Source organism: Plectropomus leopardus, chromosome 6, assembly GCF_008729295.1.
Source record: "Plectropomus leopardus isolate mb chromosome 6, YSFRI_Pleo_2.0, whole genome shotgun sequence".
Taxonomy (NCBI): Eukaryota; Metazoa; Chordata; class Actinopteri; order Perciformes; family Serranidae; genus Plectropomus; species Plectropomus leopardus.
In genome coordinates this window covers 26,143,850-26,168,828 of record NC_056468.1, presented here as the reverse complement: position 1 = coordinate 26,168,828, position 24,979 = coordinate 26,143,850, and the positions used below count along the sequence as shown (strand labels likewise).

General features: G+C 38.3%; 1 protein-coding gene across 1 annotated transcript in view; it reads right to left on the bottom strand.

Annotated features, from left to right (window-relative positions):
* Positions 1-24,979, bottom strand: part of gpat2 (glycerol-3-phosphate acyltransferase 2, mitochondrial) — a 149,827-nt gene that overhangs the window by 113,877 nt on the left and 10,971 nt on the right. Inside the window, exon 3 of the mRNA XM_042488786.1 lies at positions 24,143-24,207. The gene's annotated coding sequence lies outside the window, so the exon portion shown is untranslated. The remainder of the gene's footprint in view (positions 1-24,142; positions 24,208-24,979) is intronic.

Sequence of the window (24,979 nt, the reverse complement as noted above, 5' to 3'; positions counted from 1 at the left end):
ACAAGTGGAAGACGAAGCACTGAAATCTTCTCTTTTAAAGGATAGTCCTCTGAAACGACTGTGACATTTCAAAAGGCCAGACTTCCTGAAAGGCATTGACTCTTCCTCTATTAGAATAGGGTGCTCCATGATTACACATATCAATAACATCTGAGCACAGGCCCTGAGCTTTATATAATACTATATATTGTATATGTTTATGGATCTGTGTTGTGTGAGTCTGTGTTTCTGCGTCTGTGTAAAAAGAAATAAGGATGTCAGTGCTCTGTCTCCAGCATCTCTACATTTCCCTTGTGCCGGTCAGTCAATTGACATAACCAGATTAGACGGGACAAACAGGATGTGTCTTTACTGGCATTTAGTGTTTCTTGGAAATTTAGCAATACCTAAACTCAATACATGATTGTGAGCTCAGGTTTCTGGTGTTTACAGCCAACCCAACATATTACATACACACAAATAAACCTGCTGGAAGGATAATTGTGTTAAGAGTCTAAACTGTAATTCCAGCCATTTTTTTTCAGGGAAAGTGGAAGATTAGTGGAGTAAATCAAGATCATCATCAATTCCGGATCATTGTTTCCACCGTCACCTCATAACATTTAAGGTGGGAATTTGATTTATAAGTATTAAAATATAGCTCTGACACCAACTACACACCAACAGTGTTACCAGGAGTAACGGAAGGAACAAACAGTAAACACAGTAGAATAAAGCACAAGCTTTACTAAAATTACACAGTAATATCACTTCTACTTTCTCCCAACTGGTTCAGACATTGTTCACTGCATCAAAATGTATTTTTTTGGTCTTAAAAATGCTCTTGCAAAATTCAGAGCATATGAGTTGTCTGCACACAGCTCTCAACATGGAGGTGGCTGAGCCGGTGGCTAGCAGATAACAGTGCTAATTCCATAAACAGAGCTTAACAACAGCAACAATGCTGTCAGACCTAAAGGTGCTAACCAGGGGAGGAACTGGAGGGCAGGCACTAAGATTCTGTGGCAATGCCATCCCAATTTCAGCGGAAACCACTGTATGAGCGCAGTAACATTTGGAGTATAGTTTGGTTAAGTGCTGTTTGTATTTATGAGAAACAGACTAATTTTGGAATAATTTGGAAGACAAGTGGAATCAAATACAGAGCTTTTAAACCTGAAACACTTAAGTTATTTCAATACAAACTTTTACGATACATAAAAACATAAATAAATAATCTGATTTTAAAAAATCAAGAAACCATATGAATGTCAATCGCTGTAAACAGAATTTGCATATGTATGAAGGTGCAATATTTTTTATCGTAAGCATTCTGGTTTCCTTTTGTAGTTGAGTAGTATTGACTAATCACGTTTAAATGGGCGTTAGTTGCCTGCAGGTTAACAGTCTGTGAGGAGCAAAAGAGGTGTGATGCAGTGGCTGCAATGGAGACATATTTGTATAATGACGATTTAGCTTTCTATCGTTTAGTTTGTGTGCATTTCTATGCAGATATCTGGACAAAATGTTGTCTGAACAAGTTACCAAGAAAATTGTAAACAAGGAGGGGCGCACGGAAGAGGAAGTCTGGGCATAGATTTCCGCTGGCTTGAAAGGAGCTCCCAAAATATTGTCCCTCGTCCCCGGAGGCTTTATCTTAGTTGAACAATAGCCGATGAGTTCAACTATTGGAAGAATGTAAATACGATGATCACTTTCTTTAAGCTGTTCTTGGTGTCTGCCAATACCTGAGAAAAATGTCTGTTTGGCTGCTTTTTAATGTTGAGCACATAGTGTGCAGTTGGCTTTCAGAGCTTTCTCAATTAAAGAACTGGCGCTGACTGGCGAGGCGTGGGACGCTGCTCTGTTTGAGCAACTTGCAGTTTGAGGCTCTTTTGTGTTTTCTGTTTGTGTAATTTTATGTGAGTCTGATGGATGTGAATGTTTTTTTCTGTTGTTTGAGCCCATAACCAAAGGTGATTTTCTGTCACTGTGTGAGAGACAAAGTTTTCTGAATTATGAAAAAGCTGCCTTCTGTAGCTAATAACAAAGCAGTGAGAGTGAACCAAATCAGTAAACTTGCAGCCAGACAGCTAAACAGTCGGGGTGGGGGAAAAAAATTGATCCACATAAGAATCTCGCGCCTCGTTTTTAACTATTCAGAATCGATTCAAAAATCCCCAAAATCACATCATGTTATATTTCCCATAGTTCCTTCGGGGAGGTCAGAGGTTTGTTTTAGTGTTGTCCACCAATCGGAAGACGATCCAACGCTTTGTATCCGCTTACGTAAGCCACACTTCATCTGGAGCAAACTGCACTGTGATTGGCCTAATCCTACTGTATCTATCGCTCTGTGTTACTGGTAGCGCCTCGTGCGTTAAGTAGCTCTGGTAGCCCCTATAATAATGATGAGACAAGGGTAAATCAGGGGACAGTCTAACAAGCAGCAGAGCCTCATATGGATGTAAAGTGTGTTGACTGCAGGCAGAGCAGGCAGGAGAATCAGGCCCCTCTCTGAAGTGTCAGGAGTGTGATGTGGCCCTCTGCAGCATCACAGAGAGGAGCTGCTTTGCAGAATGGCACAGATAATGGGATACACAAACAACTGCAAAAAAACAATGGGACTTTTTTTGAAAAGTGTGTCCATTTCTTGAACTATAATAATTATAATGTTTATTTTTTCACTTTCTGCTTCCCAACACTTGAGAGAAAGGTTTTCTACAACAAAAAAGCTTGTACATAATAAAACCGCCATAATTTCATACACAGGTTGCTTTCATAACATATTATGCCACTGGCAAAACAGACCTGAGTAGATCCTGAAATTACACCCCCTTATTTTGAATCAGAAATGGTTTTGAATCAGGAATTGATTCTGAATCAAACTCTGACCCCAAGAATCGAAATCGAATCGAATCGTGAGATACTGAAAGAATCACACCCCTACTAAACATTATCAATATGTGAATTTTTATTAATTCTTCTTTTTGCAACTCATATGAACTGTAATTACTCGCTATTAGTCTACTGTCTATAATTAAAATAGAAAAGTAAAAGAAGCATTTGGACAGGTTACAAAAAAACAAAAAAGGTCTGTGTATTGACGGCTGATGTGACAGCCAACCCAGAAAAGCCAAGGGCCCTGTCAAGTGACTTTGAAGTGATTTTGAACAGCAAACATCAGATGTCAGAAACAATATAACTGCAATCATCTGTGAAATCTTGAAATGTCAGAACAGGGAAAATATCCATCACAATTTCTTAAAGCCCATGGTGACACAACCAAATGTCTTGTTGTATTTTTGTACAACCAACAAAAACCCAAGGACATTAAATTTAAAATGATTTAAATGGAGAGAGGCAGCAAATCTTCACACTGAGTAGCAGGAACTGGGCAATGTTTGATGTTCTTGCTTGAAAAATTACTCTTGCTTATCAAAATAGTTGAAGACTACTTTTCTGTCCATTGACTAAATCAACCACGCGGACTACCGGCTTATCATTTCAGCTCTTGTCCGAATAAATACAGTTTTTTTTTAAAGTAAGTATAAACTGAATAATCTGCAACTTATTTGGAAGACAGGGAAAGGCACAGCTAAAAGGAAAGAAGTAAGAATCTATCTACTCTATGAATAATACACAACATAAAGAAATCTCTTCCATGGAAACATTTCATGCAAATGTATAGGATGTTTTTGTAGGAAGATAAGAACAAATAAATCATGGACATGAATATAATGTACTAAAATCTGGCATGCATTTTACTGTGCCTATATTTGATCATTTTGGACTAATTTCACTATTTGATATCTGTTTAGCATCATGGTCTATCGTTACATTAGAGAATCATTCAAAATAAACTGTTGGTCTTAACAGAGAAATCTACTTAACATGCAAAAGAGGATGCACACACGCATGCACTTAACTATGCAGCCCCACTGAAATGTTGTGAGCTACGTGGCAAGAGGCCAAACATATCTGTGGCAAATGACCCACAGCACCACCAAAGTGCCTTTTAATAGGGGCTTTCCGGTACAGAGACAAAAACTGCTTTATTCGCAGCCTGTTCATTTATTTATGCACAAAGCAGGAAACAAATGGCCAGGATGTCTTGGGCGAGGGGCTGTGTATGCCTCCAACACATCTCTCTTCCTCTCTCCCTTCCACTCTCTCTCTGACTCGCAACCCATGTGTCACCGAGTGATCATGCTTTAACCTGTCCAGAGCCAATTAACCTAACTTGGGCAAGAAGTGCCAGCTGGCATGGAGAAAAGGAACCTCCTCTCGTTGCACATCGACTTTTCTCACCTATGACAGTTTAGTGTCGGTGAGTGGCAATTAACCTGCCTCAACACAGGTAGAAGAGCCAAGTGCTACAGTTATGAACATTCTCATATCTCCTCTTTACCAGTCCTCAAAAACCATCGGCCCATGTCACAGTATTGTGCGTAGTATTTATGTCATTATGTCCTTGGTTGCATTTAAGCCCTTCAAAACAGCATTCAAGCACCCTTGCTAACATTACAGAAAGGGTCTTCGGAGAGCAGAACACAGCAGGCTAAATGACAGCGGGAAGAGTAAAGGAGCATGTTGTAACGGTTTGGGCTAAAGTTTGGCAATAAAATAACAATAATAATTACCCAAAGATAATAATAATAACGCTTGCTAAATGCTGGATATAATTAACCAGCCACACACCGGTGGAGCTGGCACTAATGCACCTAAATGCTAGTTGCCATCCGCCATTAAACAGAAGTAAATGTGACCATTCACAAAGCTAATGTGCAATGTAACAGGATGGGAGGTACATGACTTACCTCAGATAAACTTTTATTGGCAGTGAATGACCTTACACTACTTCAGGATGTCATCAAAATCTGTCTTTTGCTAGTGTTTTGATTGAGAAATGGCACTATTAAATATTGTAGGTTTAAAATTTCTGCAGAAAACAGTTTATTTTGTTAACGGTGTCCGCAAAAAAAAACTTTAAAAAATTGTTTAAACTATCTGTACAGAGGGCTTGACCTGTTGCTGACCCAAATTTAGATTCCTTTGTCTATTTTTTTATTATAATAGTCTTAATTTTCTGAAAAAGAATAGTTAAAACCACAACTGAGGAGCAAAGATCAAACTTTATATTGAAAAAAAAAATGATTTGACATATATCATGATAATTTTAGATACTGACAAGTATTAATGTTTTTTTGTGATAAAAGTGTTATTCTTTTAGCCTAAGAAAAAGCATTACGCCAGAAGAAATTGTACTTTTGAAACAGCACGACTGGCATGCAGCTCCTCAGAATCTCCCTGGATGCGATCAGCAAAAAATCTTTCTGCACAAATTCAATTCATTAAAACTCAAAACACGTACATTTTTATCCTAACACACTGTACAGATTAACTTAGGGATGACTGGATATTTAACTCTTCTAGCCTGTTGTACTCGTTCGATTACTGTTGCTGCTGAAGAGTGCCACTGCTACAGGCAAACTATTATGTGGACAATTTGCCTAAGTGTTTCTGTTAAACTTTATTAAACAGGGCAAGACTGACTGCCAAGAGTCACATGGCTGGGATGTGATACTGGTGGCCTAATGGGAAACATGCTGCTGCCACACAGTCTTTAATTACAGGCAAAGCCCTCTGACAGACCCTTGTGTGACCTGTCTAATTCTCTACAGCAGGCACACACATGCTCATTCAATGAAGGCTACACTAATAGTAATACTTGACAGGCAGATGGAATCAATATAATTACCCTACATGATAGAGGCTCTGTGGCAAGACAATCTGTATTAATGATAGAAAAATCTATCATGCTCACTCTGTATCCCAAGGTCCTCAATCATGTGCTCACTCTCTCCCTCCTTTCAAGCCTAATTTATGATTCTAAGAAAACCATTAGCACCAAGCCACACAGAGACTGGCACTGTCACAGTGGTTGCAGATATGCAGAGCCGTGCACAGCCTCGGGAATCAGAGTACACAGCGGGTACTGCAGACAACACACAAGCTTGAGCGGCTCGAAGAGTTACAGAATGTCACCTGATTGCTCTGCTGCAAACGCACACAGAAATACACACATTTACTATAGCATGACAGCACTACTGCACATGCTGTAGACACTTAAATAAAGACCGAATCACTACACCAAGGGATTTCGAAATGTACAACTTTAACACACACAAGGACAAACAATTCTCAGATGTTTGTTGTTAATGCTGTGGAGTGGAGTGCATGTCTCCACATAGCCGTAGCCGTCCAAAATTGTTTTTCAGGGGTAGCTGGTGAAGCTTGAAAAACTCTTTACGAATGCGGCCAGCGGCTAATGGTGCGGAATGCAAGTCGTTATAGTTATAATCATTTTGCAACCACACAACAGGTATTGTACACCCCTAACAAATGGATGAATATGTGTTTAATTTATTTAACAAACAATTATATAACATACAATACATGGATTAACATCCCTAACAAGCAATAAATGGCCTTTGATAAATTACTTGCCTATATTGCTGTAGTGGATACGTAGATTAATTACGGAGTTAAAATAAACAGCAAATTAGATATACTAATTTTATTTCTTAAAACCTGCAAGATAACAGATGCAGCGTGCCTCATTCTGCTAAATGTAGCAATCCTAATAATGAACTCTGACGAATTAAATTGTGAAACTTCAGCGAGTTGTTGTTTGAAGGGTTTGGCGGTTTAGCTATCTGAGACTGATGCTTATGCTAGCCTGCACCTCGAACAGAGGCAGCTGCTGAGTGTCAGATGGCAGGACGCCAATTAGACATGCCTCCAACAAATAAACCTAACAGTGATGAATTGTGTAAGCAACACTCCCTTGAGTATAAACCCATTTTGGTGCTGCTGGTGGTGGTGGTAAATGGACAGATAAAGTTGGAGTGAAAGTGTTTTTCGTTTCGAGGACATCTGTCCAGCTGAGCAGCTGTTTCCAGCAGCTGGGCTAATGTTAGATACAGTGAACAACACATCACTCCATCACCAGGCCTGCAGATTATTTTATATGAAACCAATCAGACTGCAATCCATTGTGGGGAGATTTCAGTGACAACACGTGTTGAAAGCTTCAGCTATTTTGATTAAATGGCAACTGTAAGATATGTCCAACACATCTGGTCCACTCCAATTAAAACTCCTCTGATGAAGCAGGAAACTGTCCAGATGTTTGCGATAGGTAATAGTTTGGATTTTGTCAGGCCAGTTGTTGAAGAGTGACAGACAGGAGCTCCACTTTATTATTTTATTTAGTTTATCATTTAAGTAACTTGGTGTTTACTTGAGCTGCTCTTTAAACTCCTAATATAGCTTGGTCTGATTTTGCATTGAAAATAGTTCATGTCAGTGGTGAAAACATTTAATGGATTAACTGATAATCAATTGTTTGACTTTGTTTGGTTGACTACTGGAAAAGAAAACATTTATTAAAAATATATGCAGACATTTTGTTGCTACCTGTGAGCCTCCCGTAGAAAGTGCAACCTTTAAGAAAATACCACTGAGGTTACTCCTCACCTGTTTGTTTTTATTTTATTTTATTTTTTATAAAGCTCAAGCACAGGAAAGCTCAAATAAATATGATATCAAAAAGCCAGATTGCAAGGTCGTACGATGATCTGTTTCTTACAAGCAGCCCCAACCTGTTCATGAACTGTAAGCCTGACACAGTCTGTTTTTTGTTATTTCTGGTCGGCTCAGATTCAGTTGTTGAGTGTTGAGAGATAACATGCATCAAGATTTCAGGAGTTCTCTTCAGAGTGACAAATATTTGTATCGCATGCTCTGACAGTCAAGAGAAATAAGCTGGAAGTGTGTTGCGTTATTATGACAACCGGCAAACGTGAGCTGTCATGTCATTAGTGGCACATAATCGCATATTTAACACGTTTTTTTAACATGTTGATTTTGTTGTTTATTTCCTCACTATTTCATCTGTGAAACACACTTAGAAAGTAAACGTTTTGCTTCCAGGACATGCTCTGGACCACTACAGTTCCTTCCATCATTAAAAATCCTACAAGGCATGCAAAACCTGAGAGTGCATCCTGGCAAGGTAAATCAGCAGGCATCCCACTTTTAGTGTTCTGCTCCATATTTAATCTTGGTGCTTTAAGCTCACACACACAAAACACCCCTACCTGTGAGCATTTTTTTGCAAACACACCCAACAAATTTTATTGGCTTTTTGACTGATCTTTTGATGCCAGTTGAACCTGTATACTGTAACAACAACTTGTTTAAATGTGACATTTAATAATGAGCACTCAGTTGTTGAATTATCACTGTCAGCGGGTCAAAGAAGATTAAATCTGTACCACAGTGGATAAAGAAACCACATTGTTCCAAGGCAAATTATTGGAAATGTGATGAAAAGTCTTGTTACTTTTCCAGTCCTTTGTTTCATATGAATGTAAATGAGGCGAGAGTGAACTCATTTCCCAGCTCTCATATCAGCAGGATAAGGGGAACACCTGTTTCATTAGAAACTTACAAAGAGGAAAAACCTTTGGGATTTTCAGATGCATTTCAGGACTTTGTCTTTTCTTCCAGGTTCTCTCTCACACAGCACAGCATTACTTGCCTAACTCATAATTTTCTCTCAAGCAGCAAGAGAAAAAAAACTTTGTGGCTCAATTGAATCCATGTACAAGTGCTGCAGTCAGAGACAAGGGTGAGTATGACATTGGTATTCTGTGGAGACAGACTGAGATGTTATCTCTACGATCATGCGGCTAAAGCCTCTCTGAGGGTTGGAAATGGATCACAGGACCAATTCCATTACATTTCTGACAGTCAATTGTTGAGACTACATTTATCTGCAGTTACTGGCTGACACACCCGACAACTGCCATTTCTATTTTTTTACACTCTGTACACCCATTCGCTGAAAAAGATGCATGCGATAGAATCAACTGATAAAACAGATGTAAGCAGGCAATTCTCAAAAATACTACAGACTCATCAGAGTGAGGTGGAAAAGACTGGTAAGTAAAGCTACCAGGGTTTGAACAGAACTAGCTGTTAAGTAACACTTGAGAAAAGCTTAAAACTAAACAGTTTGTGCGTCTCCCAACAATGTCTACAGGAAAATGTACTTATAGTTGTTTTGAACAGCTGTACTCTAAGGCAGGGCAAAACATGACAATCCTTCAGAATAGATAACAGTGCACAAATCTATATTGTCTAATTCCTAAGGCCTTCATGGTGGTAAACTTGTTTGTTCACAGAAAAAGAGATTGATATAGTGGTGTGAGGAGTGAAAAAAGAGCTTGAGAGACACAATTTGACAGACATCTCCACTGTGTTACATAGAGATGTCTGTCAAATTGTCAGTTAAGTTATCAAAATTATACAGTTGTTAATACCTTCTGTGAAAATTATTTGATTTCAGTTATGAAGCCCAGCTAAAGAAAATGTTTCTGCAAACCTTTCATACATATTGTATACAAACATATATAAAGTGCCGTAATAAGTAAGCTGACTTTTGTCATCAGGAGGTGAAATACCTGCCAAGCTGAAGACAACAATTTCCTAGCCGAGGTGTTTTTAGCAACACATCATGGCATTTCTCATTTTCATTTTTTACTGACACATTGCTGCATTTCCCTGCATTTTTGAGCCATCAGACCCACCCCATCCCTGCTTTTCCAGCAGCTTTCCTGTCACCAAATGTGGGTGTTTTCAGCCAAAACATTACCTTTTCCAAACAAAACCAAATGGTTTTGGTGCCCAAACCTAACCACACCTTTATCACAGTGCTCTTAAGAAACGTCAACTTCTCAATGTATCCACTTAAAATTAATGTACAACAGTAATGTGCATTGAAAATGCAAAAAATGCAAAATTGACACTGACAATCAGCACTGGTGTTAGTGTAAACCTGGCAGAGGAAAAAAACAACCCATCAGTCAGTGGGTGCCACAGCAGATTTTTGATCCCATGCACCTGTCTGTGAGGCTTTCCAGTGCATAAACCTTATAGTGAGTAGACTGCTGACAGTGTAAATATTAGCTATATATTATATAAAGCTAATATTATATATACTATATTATATTAGTTACACCAAGGGAATGTTCTTCATTTTTACAGTAGCTCATACCTGTGTAGAAAGTTACAATGGCTTTTTTCATGGCCGTTGAACATAAGGAATACAGTCAATTTTCTAGTAAAGGGAAGCTGTAACACAGCTTCTGTTCGTCTCACTTGCCGGCTTATGGAGATGAACGTCTTGTATACACACGGCTGAAGTTTTTTAGAATGCAATTTAAGCTTGGGGAAAATTGCTTACAACATATTTACACTTCAATGCTGGTGCAACTCTACAGCCTACTTATCGAAAACTACAGAGACATATTTCCGGTTGACTCCCGGTTGGCACTTTTCCATAAGATGGCCTTGGAAGCAATCTATATGGGAGATTTCCTGGAAAAAGGTGAACTTGTTTACTACCACAGCATGCCTTTTATCTGTGGTTGCAGGCCTAGACAAACATGCCTTCAAGAAGTAATATTTCAAACATATAGGCCCATTCCTCAGATCGTCTTTATTCTAAATCACATGAGGATAGCGGTACATTATATAATAAATCTCCAGAGGGGTCCCACAAAAGCAAAACAAAACAAGCACCTGCCTTCCGTTATCCACCAAGGAATAAAAAAAACATTGCTCCTTGTTACAACAACGCACAAAGTAATAATTGGCAATTTAAAAAAAAAAAAAAAAACAAGAATGCAAAGTGGACAAGGATCTGTGTGGCAGTGACAACCCACGCATAGCTGCTCTACCTCAAAGAATATAGCAAAAACAATGAGGGAAATTAGGATTATTGCTTTTGGAGTTGGGTTAATTTCCACTTTTGCCAGTCTGGTGTATGAGCTTAAAACAAGCTTGGCCGTTAACAGTTCTGCTATCGGTACTGGTGATTTTAAGAAAACATAACATTGTCTTTTGCAGTTTTATCTCAGTAACTCTGTTTCTAATTTGTAACAAGACTAAAACATTCTTCTGGGAGCCATTTTCGCTCTTTAATCCAGAAGAGAGCTCTGTGCGTCGGAGCCTGCAGCCTACTGCATGTAGGAGGGGCAGGGCAAGGTCCGCTCTGCCACACACACTCTCTGTCTCACACGCACATAGGAGCCCTGCTCTCAGTGACACACTCCAAAGTGTGGTTTAACTTATGAAGAGCTGATGCCGACACTACTCATTGCCATAAGTGCAACAACTCTTTTGAAAGTAAGGGCGAAAACACAAGCGATCTATCAAAACATCTAGAGGAAGTGCATCACCTTCAGGCAGTGAAATGCACAGTTTTCGTCTGCCTAGCATATTATCTTCCGTTATGTATGTATGTCGGTGAGGTGAAAAATAAACCGCTATACTCATTTTGAACAGCAGAGGTGAGTAATCTACTTTTGACTTCACTTGCTTTGCTTGCCACGTCACTACTTGTTCAACGTCCTAAGTCATGTCCGAGACTGGAGACAGCTCGCCAACATAAACAGGCAAAGGCACGACACGACACGACATGACAGGCAAGATTGAAATAGAGGATGCACCCTCAAGTTTCAAATCCAAAGTATAGCAGCATTTGAGCCTCCTTAAGTCAGAAAGTAATACATGCAAGAAGATAACAGAAAAGACAAAAATAGTCTGTAAATATTGCGAGAGAGTGTTGAACTACACAAATAGTACAACTAACATGATGCAACATGTGAGCCGGCATCATGGTGAGGAGCTCCGGTCAGCCCCACCTACGCACGTCCCTCCTTAACGACAACTACACAGCCAAACCACACTGACATACGCATCTGCAACCCTGCTCGCTAAAACAAGTACAAGAGCCAGCGAGAGAGCCCAACTTATCCCCCACGAATGGGAAATGGCCAACTTAGTTCTTCAAACTCGCCCTCTCTGCTTCCAAGAAGAGAAAATGCAGTATTCTGTATAAATTTTGTTTGAAATAACTAATTGAATATTTTTCAGTCATAATTTTTCTGTAATCTCATTTTGTATTTTAAAAAAAATCCTCTGAGAAAAACGTACTGTGAAGCCAGTATTGTGAATCGTTTCGAATAGTGAGTTGTGTGAATCATTAAATCCCTAATGTATGCATTATTGAAAATACAAATATTTCTGAAAAAATAAATTCAACAGGCTACAGTTGCAAGTATTTAGTGTGACCTGTCTTTCCACTTAACATGTCCTGAACTCTCTTGGGAAGAAAATATGATCTGATAATCTTCTGGCTTATTTACACCAGATTGCATTTAAGGCATGTCCAAAGCTCAATATTGATTGTTTGAGCTAACTTTTATTATGGTTGTACAATTTCATGTTTCACACTAATATTGACATCAGTCTGAGGAAGCCATTTGTTCTGACTTTTTGACATTTTTGGTGTTTCAATGCTTTGTACATGTTCTATGTATTCTTTGTTTTGATCTTAATAGAAACACTGAGAAAAAACAGATAGCTATATAGATAGATAGACAGACAGACAGACAGACAGACAGATAGACAGATATGTTATTAATTCAGTTCTTAATTCTTAAAACACTCCAAAAACAACGGATAAGAGGAGTACCATTAAAGTACCAGCTTGATAAGCAGTATCGGGGGTGATGACAGTAGATGACAGACTCAAGCCTCCCTCAGACTGTAACATTTTTGCAATCTTATGAGATTATAGCAAGCTACACTCTGTGACATGGACCTTGATAAACTTTGGTAAGACATCACGTTTGATGTGAAATCACCTACTGAGTCGCAGTTTGAAATTTTTCACACCGGCTGAACCTTAACTGCTGTATTTAATCAATGCCTTTATACATTTCTACAAGAAAAGATATACTATATATAAAATAATATAAAAAATACTATACTATAAAAGTAACTCAGATGAGATGTCTTTCTTTATATTGTCAATATTCTCAAAAGTATGTGCCTTTCACTCTAAACCCCTAAGCTGCCAACCTCTACCACACCATAATTATTTTTCCTCTCATCCACACTCCCCATCCCTCCTCTGGCTGTCTCATACTTCTCCCTCACCACAGCATAAGGCTACTTAACACCATCTTAACTCCAGTGATAAACAACGGACCAGTCATTCCTCTATCAATCAACATCCCTGCATCCCTCCTCTGAGTCTCTGAGGCCCTGCAATTTCCCAGTCCTCTCGGGGTCTGATTTACTCCCATCCTCACTGTCTGTCCAGGCTTATTCTCCGCTCACCGCATCTCTCTTTTCACTACATCTGTGCTGCGTCAGCTTCTCTCCTCCTCTTCTCTGTCTGCACGTTTCTCTGAGAAACACTTCTGTTTTACTTCTCCCAGCCCACGTCTCACACAAACAACCCTCTTTCACACTTGTTTCTCTGTGGAATAAGCATGAATTCTTCTGAAATTATAGTAAAAATGAAAGTCCCCCTGCATCTGGGAATTGCTCATGCATATTTAATAGCACCTTAAATATCAATCTGACAAAAAAAATCTAATAACAAAAAGGAAATTAAGCAACACAGAGGATATCCTGTGCATATTATGAATAAGTTGCCCTCAAAAGACTTCATAATCGCTGCTTAATGCAAAAAAAAAACTTGAAAACGGATGTCACACAAACAGTACCATTAAATGCTACCTTGGGCTGCTCATACTGCACCATGCCTCCTCCATTAGATGTTAAAAAAATTACTGGGATGAAAAACGCCAAAAACAATCATCAATTTACTATTTGAAAGAAAGTAGTTTTAGCCCGCAGCCGCTGTCTCAAAAGAATCAAATTAACTAAAACTTCTGATATTACATTTCTCAGCCAATTTAATCACGGCAGTACACGGGGAAAAAAGAGCGAGAAAGAAAAGACAACATCAAGTAATTGGAAAAACTATATCTTAGTGGAGGATTTTCTACAGCAAGCACACTGCTTTTCTGCCTCTTCAGCACAACCCGGTGTATGAGGGACAACATCAGAATCCTGTCGAAAACCTCGCTGTGTTCATCACTCTCACTGATGCTAATGCTCAAGTTCTTTTTTTCTGCTTTTTTAAGGGCTGTAACTAAAATGCCTTGTCTGCATGCTTACACTGCGATCTTTGCGAGGACCAATTTCAGTTATAAATCATTTTAGTGAGGACATTTTGGCACGGTTGGGACAGATTAAGGTTAGAACTAGGTTAGGTTAAGTTGTGATGGTTAAAGGTACTACACCTTCAAATACATAAGAGATAAGAGAGATGAGAGAATTCAGCAAACTTTTAAATTTGAGCAGACACATACAAGCTTATTTTCAGAAGAAACCAGCATTTTTACACACTTCAGTGTTTTGTTGAAAGAAATCCCCACACCATATGCTAACAAGAATCTGCGATTTTGTGTACAAAAATTATCTCAGTTTGGAGATATTGGCCCTGGAGATATCTCATCTTCTCACGAATGTAAAGGAACTAGATGGCACTTGGCAAAATGGCAAAATAATACATTTGAAAAACTCAACAGTAATGTCTCTTTCCAGAAATCATGATCCAGTTTCTCAAGATAATCCACAAACCTTGTTGTGAGCTGTTTCAAGTAGGAACTATTTTCTTTCTACCGAACTACACCCGCCAATCACTGCGCTGACGGAAATATGCAACTTCTCATGGACGAGAGGCTTGTGCTTGTAACAGCAAGAGATGTAAACATTAATGGCGTCTCATGCTGCATCATCTTTATTACTTTCTGACTTAAGGAAGCTCAAATTCGCCAAGCTTCTGAAATGAAACTGAAGGGTGCATCTTCGATTTCACTATAGCCTGTCATGGAGCCTTTGCTTCGTCTTATTTACGCTGGCGAGTTGGCTTTAGTCTCGGACGTGATGTAGGACGTTGAACATGTAGTGATTTGACATGTCGAGCAAGCGAAGGCATAAGGAGTTTTTGCCCTCTGCTGTTCAAAAAAAGTATCGCAGTTGATTTTTCATTTCATCAATTTGAATCTCACATATTTTTTATCGATTTTTAACTGCCTCACGATGCATCATTACATCCCTATGTAATACAGTGATACGTCCCGAGCCTGGGTGCTAGTTGAGATAGTAGTAAATGCACGCGTCCGTTCTGTGCTGTGGTACAGTTGGTGGTTGTAGTTCAGTAGAAAGAAAATAGTTCCTACATGAAAACTGCTCATCACAATGTCTGTGGATTATCTTGAGTGACCGGGTCATCATTTCTTGATAGAAACATTGCTATTTTTGAGTTTTTTATCATACTTTTTTGGCGCTTTGAGCACCACATTTAAAGTATCATCTAGTTCCACCATATTACAGAGAAGGCAGACATCTCTGCAGCCGATATCTCCAACACAACTCACACCAAAACATTCTAGATTAATAAATAGCATTAAAGGTAAGAGGAAAAATATGTTTTATGATTTTAAGGTTAGCGTCAGAAGCTAGGGAATGTATTATGCCAATAACAGTCCTAACAAGTATAGGAAGACAATCATGCGAGTGTGCTGCATGTATGTGATTGTGTGTGTGAACTGTTGCCAGGGGACTAATTAAGTCTAATTTTAACAAAAGCTCAATTTCCATGAAATTACATGTATCAGTGTTTAATGTGACAATGACGCACACATTATGACGGCAATGCTTAACACAAATTAGTTTTTTTTTTTTTACTCCATTTCCCTTTAACTTTTTCACTTGGGCTTGCAAAGCCCAAAGGCAAAGTGAAGCTTTTTCAGGACCCCCTGATGCAATAATGACATTACAGTGATCTTGTTTCCTCTTCCTGTTGTTTACTTGACTAATGTTTGCAGTAACGATCATATTTAGAGACAGAGAGGCTGGAAAAGCCTCATTTAAAATTAATTTGTGTCAAACTAAATGACAACAAGTAGCGCATGTTGTCATTTGTTGACACAGCTTCTAGGCAGGTAATGATTTGTAAATAGAGACTTAGCTGATGATCACTGTTACAATGTTGGTATTAATATGATGAAAAAATATTTCTGTGATTTAACAGGATTGGATATGCTCTTTGATTCAGAATGACATCACTGACTTTATTTGATTCAGATGTTTTAGTACCTCGTGAATCAGCACAAGCCCATGTCACTTGTAAAAGTAATATTGTGTCTGCTATAAATGTGTGACAGGAGACTCATTTTGTGACAGTACTCCAGTGCTCCTTAGACAGGCCAATTAGACTGTATGGAATAATTCTTTATGATAGATCTATGTGGGGGTGGACAACACTACAAGGAACATTTAGAACATAATAAAATCTAACACAGCAACCCTGCAGTACACATTACTATGGTCCCATCGTTTTAATATCTGCCTGTTATCCCCTTGAAGGGCCCAAAGGCAATCCCCATGCTTTCCTGAGTTATTTAACTTATTTTGATCGAAATTACTTGACTGTGACCCTCTGTGACTGTGAAGGCCAATGCACAAGATTCACACAATTTTAGAAATCATCAAACTTTTCAGTGCCCTGTATTGAAGTATCTGTAATTGTTACATTTGTTCACTCGTTTGGCAGGTGTTTACTTTTCATTTTTGCCTGACTGGTTTTCAATTTGCCCCAACAAGACTGTCCTTCTAGACTGATGTAAAAAGGGAAAAAGTTACACAAAGACCTGCTGGACAGCATAATGATGCTGCACAAATACACAAAGATAAGCAAAAGCCATATATCTGCCCTGTTTGTTGTTCGTTGGGTTGTTTTTTTTTGCCGTGTTTCCTCATCTAAAGAAGACACTGATGATCGTTCTGAACCTGCCAGCACTGGCTTAGGAACTAAGGGACTGATTAATCAATCAATCAATTAATCCATCAATCTTTCCCAGCTAATGCAGGTGCTGGTCATAATGGCAGCAGGTCCTTTTTCCAAGCTAGAGATGGGTACTGGACCTCGTATTAAACTGGTCCCATGGCTAAGTTAATAAAGACTGTAGTATTTATGGAAACTGATCATTTCCAAGGTTAACAATTCTACTGAAAATATTGGAAAAATTAAGAAGATATGTTTCTTCTTTATTTAGGGTACTGTGCAAAAGTCTTAGGCCACCTTAAACTTTGCTATTATAGCAAGGTTATAATGATCATACATATATTTTTTTCTTAATAGTCTCTTACTAAAATACAACAAGGACATATAGGAAATGTGTATACAATATTAAAAATGCATATCTTCAGAAAAAAAAACATCTTCAACAGGCTGAAATTCCAAGTATTTAGTGTGACCTCCCTTTCCACATGCATTTCTTGACTCTCTTGGGCAGACAACATGGGATTTAGGAGACTAATCTTCTGGTGTATTTACACCAGGTTGCATTCAAGACATGTCCAAAGCTCAATATTGATTGGAAGGGTGGCAGCCAAGAAACCACTTTTTTTGGAAGGGAAACACGGCTGGTTCTTTAGATTGTGTGGCTTAAAAAAGTGGGTGATATGGTGAAAAAAAAACAAAATCACAATATTTTGACCACATACCTCTATATCAATACTGCAACAATATTGTAGGGTTTACTATTGGTGCTTTCTTACAATATCTAAACAATTAGATTTTTTTTAAAAAGTATATGTAAATTTATTATATGTAAATGATGACTAAGTGGGGCAACAGCAAGTAATACTACAGCTAGAACCATCTGGCATGTTCAAAAAAATCCCTTCAGTGCAATGCATTCTTTAAAAACAGAAAAAGACAACAATTACAATATAATCATATTAAAAAACTAAAATAATATATAGTCTACTATCATGGTAATATAGGAATATTGCCCGGTCCTAGTTCAGCCCTATACTATAGTCTTTTTTTCTTCACTATGTCGCCATGCTTTCCGTTATTTTCCTCTTGAGTGCTGGGAAACTAACCTTTCACCCCACAGTAGCGTGATTAGAGGAAAACAGACACTAGGCTGAAAAAAGCAACCGTCAACTTAACAGAGACAAAAAACAGTCTCTGGGGTTGGACATGACACTTACCACAATGCCATTAGTACACTCACACAAGTATCCACTTAAACATGCACACATACACAAAGCTGAGAGTCCTGTGGAGCAGCTGATTAATGTCATGGGAATATAGCAAAAATGTCCCCAAAAAAGAATAACATGGCAATGCAGGGGCAGCAAATAATTGTTTTGTGGATGAACATTGGTGAAAGAATATACATAAAATCATAACTGGATCATGTGCTTATAGTCTACAGTAAAATTGTTTTATTATATTTCTGGTTAAGTAGAGACAACAGCTGTGACTAGAGACTAGTGGAGGTCTGCTCTATTATCCAGCAATAAATAAGGGCAAAGAAGCCTAAACTATTTTACTCTCATCAATTATGTTAGCTACAACTAAGGTTAACAATGTAAAGGAGACATGTATCCTCATACTGACCTTTAACTATATTCTGTGAGAATTGCTGAGTATAAGAATAGCTTTTTAAATTTGAAATCTACTCCTTTGTCAGCAGTAAATGTATTGTGTGTATTTTGTGCCTAGCATCAGCTGATCTTGGTAGCTGGATAATTTCTAAAAAAAAATATATATATATATAAGTGCACCTCTGCACTGACACAAAGCCTTGGAGTTGGCTGAATGAATGAGAAAAACATGACATACGCTCTATAATGCAGCCCAATATAGATACATACATGTAACAGTAAAGCAAAGAGTGTCTTTTTGTGTGTGAATGTGTGTGTTTGACCTTTGCGTATCTTGAGAACCATTCATCTGATCTACTTCACACTTGGCTGGTTTCTGACTTCCAGTAGCCAGGACATGGGTGTGTTTTTCAGGGGTGGATTTAGCAAACGTCGTCTTGCTTTACTTTTCACCCTTTCTCTAACTGGGAGTGTTGGTATTGGCAGTGGTAGAGTAAGTATTCAAACTTTTTTTTTCCTTCAGTAAAACTATTAATGATTAATAGAAAAGCTATTAGTACTACACATTTAAAGTCCTGCATTAAAATTTTTGAGTGAATTTAAAATGAAGAGTATATCCACCATGTACTTAAATTTACTCAACATCTGTTTAAGGCAAAGCTTTCAATTCTAATTCAATGCTGAATGGTTAATGAAAAATAATGCATCATATTTTAACTATTATATTTACAAGCAAAAGCTGAATCTGCAATGTAATAGTGACATGTCTCTGTCAGGTAAATTAAGTCATACAAAGTTTTTACTTTGAAGAACAAGGAGAAGCATGTAAATGGTGTACTGTTGAGTTGTATATTTTTGAAGTGCTTTGGGAGCCTTTTGTATGTTATTTCAGTGTACAATGGCAAAATAATTTGATAGTTTACGAATCTAAACATCATATTAAATCTATAGCTCTTTAGGGCTCAGGTGTATAGCTCAACGCCCAAGGAAGCGCAGTGTTGAGTGTGAAATTGTTTGAGTAGTTCTAAAGAAAGATGTAAGTAGCAAAACCACAGGCTAAGCAATTGGCCCATTCAGAGCAGGAATGTGTTGAACAGGCACTGCACTAGTATGACTAAAATAAAGACAATAATGAAATCATAAAGGTTTCTTAACTGTGAAAATGCATGAGTGCAAGTTTGATCCAAGCGAAAAAAAAAGAAGATTGCAAATTACAACCCAACCACCCAAGAGTTTTGGGAACACTGTATAAATGAAAAGTTGACCCATGGGAATCATTTTTAATCACATAAAAATAATAGCTAATTCGCTTCCCCCAGCACCGAATCAGATAAACCACTCTAATGGCAGGCCTGCTCTCTGAGATCAAGCCAAACAATTTATCAGTGTTATGCGTAAACATCCTCGCATATGCACTCCAGCTCCCAAGTGGCCAGCATAGTGTGAGAAGGGGAGAGGTTGAGACAGCTTCCACAGCGACAGAAACAGGGAGTGAAAGAGAGAAGAAAGGACGACAAATTGATAAATGGAAAAGAGTGATGTTAGAAGAGGACACTGAAATTGAAAATGCAAACAGGGAGGTAGAATGAGCGACATTACAAAAACACCACTAGAGTGTTGATTTGGTAGAGGTATGAAGCCGCTCATGCACTATTAAAAAGCAGACTCCTGCAGGGATATTGAAACAAATAAACACTCCACAAGCCTCTCCACATCATGCAGATGTGATGGTTCTGCAGGCACTACAATGTGAAGTGGCAAAAACAATGCACAAACAAAGCACCACAAAGGACTAAGGTGCACAGAGGCCACCAGTGTGGAAGTGAATTTACGTCAGCAAGTCCTTGACGCACTACCGATTTTGCTCCTCTGAAATGCACTCTCAGCTCATGAAAGCTGAGGGATGTACATATAACCATGTTGTTGATGAGAAGAATGCTATGCTCATGCAACAAATGCTATGACATGTGAGGGCTTATGTACATGCAGTGTTATTTATCACCTAAAAAATGTGAGGTTAGAGCTGGGCGTTACTCTTGTGTCAACATTCACACTGAGGACTCTGAGGCAGGTTGTGACTGGCATTGAGAACAATTATAATTTTGAGAACAAAAATTGGCTTTTCATACAGAAATAAGGATTGTTTCCCCATTTTACACAGAAAAAGAATTGTTCAATCAGTTTTTTTAAACCTGTTTTAGATTATGGAGATATACAAATCAGAACTGAACATGGAAAATGTCATTCTCTTACAGTGCACCATATACATGGAATAATCTGCAAAGGAACTTAAATATTGAAACTGTTCCACCATTACAGCAGTTCAAATGCCCTTTTTCAGATCTTGTTTTGAGTGTAAGCATTTTTAATTATACTTCTACACCATAACATGTTTGCCATTCTGTATTTTTATTTTTGGCTATTTACATTGCTATTATTGCTTGTTGTTTTGAATGATTTTATCTCTATTTTAACTGTTATTTGTTTACTTGTTGATTGTTTTTTATATCTATGTTCGTGCTTGGCATGATTTAAAATTAAGGTCTCCCTCATTTGATTTCCCAAGTCTGAAATAAAGGTTTGAATGACGGAATGAATTGCTCAGTGACCATAACCAGCACCATAGCCTATTTAACAGAATTCCTGAGTTCGTAGCTGATCTTCCTCCAGATCTTGCATATAGAATATATAACATGTTATTGACTTGGGCACAGCTATCACATTAACTTTTGACAATAGAAAGGGACAACTTAAATCCAAATGCTTAAATTATGCCAGAGTCAGACTACACAATATCAGCAATATCACAATTATAGCCCAACATGGTCTCCACTTGAACTGTGGATGACAACAAGTGTCATGTGTGATAAAGGTTTGTTTTATCCCATGTAGTGTTTCATAGTATTCCACAACGGGCACTGCATCGAGGACATCTCACAATGTCCTGACAGAAAAACTAGCATGTCAGATTTCTTTTTGTCTTCCCCGACTCCTTCCATCAAAGCTGTTACTTTGACTAATAGGACCACAGAGTGATCTGCTACCTTAGACAACAGTATGAGAACAACACCCCAGCCTTTCTGATATTTCCCATAAGGGCCAAGCCCGAAATTCTGACGTGAAATAGCAGAGGCACTAGCAACCTGGTGACTACTGCCTTTAGCTTTAAAATAGCAAAGAATGCTCATTCTTCATAATGGAGAAGGCTCAATTAGACAAACATACAACAAAATTGAAAAGTAGTGGTTGAGTGGGTATCAGCGCTTATCTCTAATTCTCTCTATATTTTTCTTTTTGTAACAGTCCTGTGCAATGATGCATTTAATGCATAAGACCATTATGTTATCTCAAGAGCTTCGGTATCCATTTGAAATGAAATATCCTTATGGTTTCAACAGAGAGAATCCCTCTATTTTCTAATGAGGCTTTTATTGTGAAACATCTGCAGGAACTTTAAACCTAGAGACAGTGACTTGCACATTTCTTCATGCAGCACTGGTGACTCATATTACTTTGATACAAAAACAGTTTGCCTTGGACATGAACACTCATAGTGACTAAAATAATAATAATAATAACAATTAAAACAGGACAAGTATAATCCGATGACATTATGCACATCGTGAAAGACAACATACATCTACTCTGACATGTCTGTCAGGCCAAGTCAGGGCAAGATTTTTGACTCCATAATCACCTAAACTGACACAATGACAAAAATGCCAAAACATACAAACATATTACATAGTCTGAACCCTGCATTAAGGGATAAAAAAATTAACAAAAAGAGATCCACCGAGCCAATTCTAAGGAATGTTATTAGTATCTCAGTCCTTTCAAAATCTTTAGTTTGTGCAGCCTGAAAGCTTGGTTTGACATTTCACAACTGAAAAATGAACTCTGGGTTCTCTAGTGGACAAACTGTGTAACTCTATCACTATTTCTAAATTATCACAAATATTTCTTTGGTATTTCACATGGCTTATTAACAACATGTACAACATGTACTGATATTTCTGTATCTGCAATGAGCTAGTAACAGCCAATATATCATCCTGGTCATGATTTGCACATGATCAAATGAAATAAGAAACAGATTGGGGGGGGTCATGGCACATGGTGAAAGTGGTGGTTTGGGGTGTGAAGATAAAGAGATACTTATAGATACATCTGCACCCACAAGACCGTAGATGCCCACCCACTGTCTCCTGGCAAGCAAAAGTGTGACACAATGAGCAGCTGAGAAAGAGAATGCCAGCTTTGTGTGAGAGCATATGCTTGAGGAGATTTAAAAAGAGGGCAGAAGTGAAGAGAGAGGAAGAGAATGCAGACAGTCTCCCTCAAGCCTGTTCCTGTGGTTCTGCAGTGGCACCTCAGGAAGAGGACAGAGAGAAATTGGGGGTAGAGTGTCAGTTGACTGTGGTGCACAGACAGAGCGAGCTACAGTCAGCTATTTGATTCAGCTCTCAGCTGCAATCATTCATTTGAAGTCATAGCAACATTTGCATATATTTATTTATTTTTTTAGTGTCACATTGTGATTTTTGACCTTATCCGAATCTTCTATTGATAGCAAAGCATCTGAGCACTTTTTGTCATAGTTTATTGTGTTTTGTCTTCCGTCAGTGTGTGTTATAATTTTGCATTGTATCAGGATGGATGCCTCCGCACAACAAATCAACAAAGTAACTTGAACCTGTTGCTCTTTGAGTTCGTGGTGGCTGCACAGATTGTAGACAATACGAAAATGCAAAAGTACAGCCTGTAGTTCGAGCAACAGCCCGAGAGCCAGCAAATCTCTGATAACTGATAACAAGTTTCCCCTTGGGGGAGGGAGGGATATCTAGGCACTGGTTAGATGGAAAGAAGTCTACCACAGCTCATCTACACATTGTTTTGATGTAAAGATGGTTGAAAGTTGGCTTTAATAATAAAAATTGAGCACTGAGAACAGAGTCAGCTACAGCAGTTGCAAATACACATCCACATGGACATGCACGGACTAACTAACACGATTCCCTCAAGAGCACTCATGTAGAGGGAGACAGATGCAATCATTGCCCACCAGATACCATGAATTACTGCTTCAGTTCCCTTGACACAAGACACTCACAAGGCACAGCACTTCAAAGAACCACATGCAAACCAAATAGGCTATATCCCAGTTGGTTTAAAAAAAACCTGAAAACTAGGGCTGCATTCATGTTCTCTGTGTACGTAGAAAGAACAGTGAGATCCTGAATGTGCTTCAAGGTTCACCAGAGTTTAGACGGACAATTTTCTTTTCAGAGTAAAGCAGGTGTGATCAGTGTCATAAAGTAGCACAAGAGATATCATTTATGTATGGTAATACCTAATCTCTACACCAATATCTCAACCATCATTCCTTTTGATTTTCACATAGAAACTCTCAGCAGGCCATACTCAAAATTCAAAGGATGTTTTTTTTCCTCCAAGAAAAACACTCCCTGGGATAGTGATGACGGCATACTGTTGCTATGGCCGTTTGTAACATAGCAACTAAAAGTGACTTATTCAGTACATTTTCCATACAACAGCTGTGCTGTGGACCCCGGACCAAGGCCTTGAGAGCAACCCCAAGAGCAGCGGAGCCTCCATACATACACTGGTGGGGATTACAAAGAATGAGCTCACACACACTAAAACACGCACATGTGAGCATGCGAGCAAAGACACAGTGGGCTCATTTGCCATGTTGCTGAGCACTGACTGTTGAATAAAGGAAGACAGATGTTTGTCCTACCTTATTCTGAAGCAGCAGCAGGGCTTGTCTGATGAGGATGACTGGTGTCTAACATTCAGTGCCGTCTTAAAGGAAACAAAGACATGTTAGGTCATCTTAGTGAACAATGTTGAAGCCTTAATTCATAGATCAGTCAAATGACTGATCTATGAATTTGGCCATTCTGAGTTAGGGTCCCAGCAGATGGGATATCCACAGTATGACAATCATCTCCAAAACATTGCAGTTTCAAGGTATCATAGTATTACAGAATTATTATCATTACCAGCGACAATAACTCTTAAAGAAATGAAAACAGAAGGATTTTTTTGTTGAACAAGTGCTTTATTAATACAATTTAAACTTGAAACTATTGTTAATAATGGAAGTATGCCTAAAAATTCTACCTTTTGAAAGGTAGGTTCAGAAAGGTTTTTTTTAGTTGATAAAAACAAAGATTCTCTGTCTTATTGCATGTTTTTTTACCCTACACTGTAACAAACTGCTGTAAAAATACAGCAAAATTCTTGACATTAATGTACAGTTTGGTTGTTCTTTTAATACAGTAAAACTCTGTAAATTTTGCTTTTTGGGGAGAATTTCATACTGCCAACCTCACATTCTACTGTAGAACACTGTAATAAATTTAACTGTGATAAACTGTTGAAGTAATTTATGGTAGTGACACTGTAAAATAACCATAGGATGCTGGCAACTGCCGCTGCCAGTAGTTCACTGTAATTTTATGGCAACATTTTTACAGTGAAAATCACTGTAAAAACACGGCAAAATTCTAACAGTAATGTAAAGTTTTCCAAAATCTATTAAAACACTGTAAATCTTGTTGCTTTTTGGGCC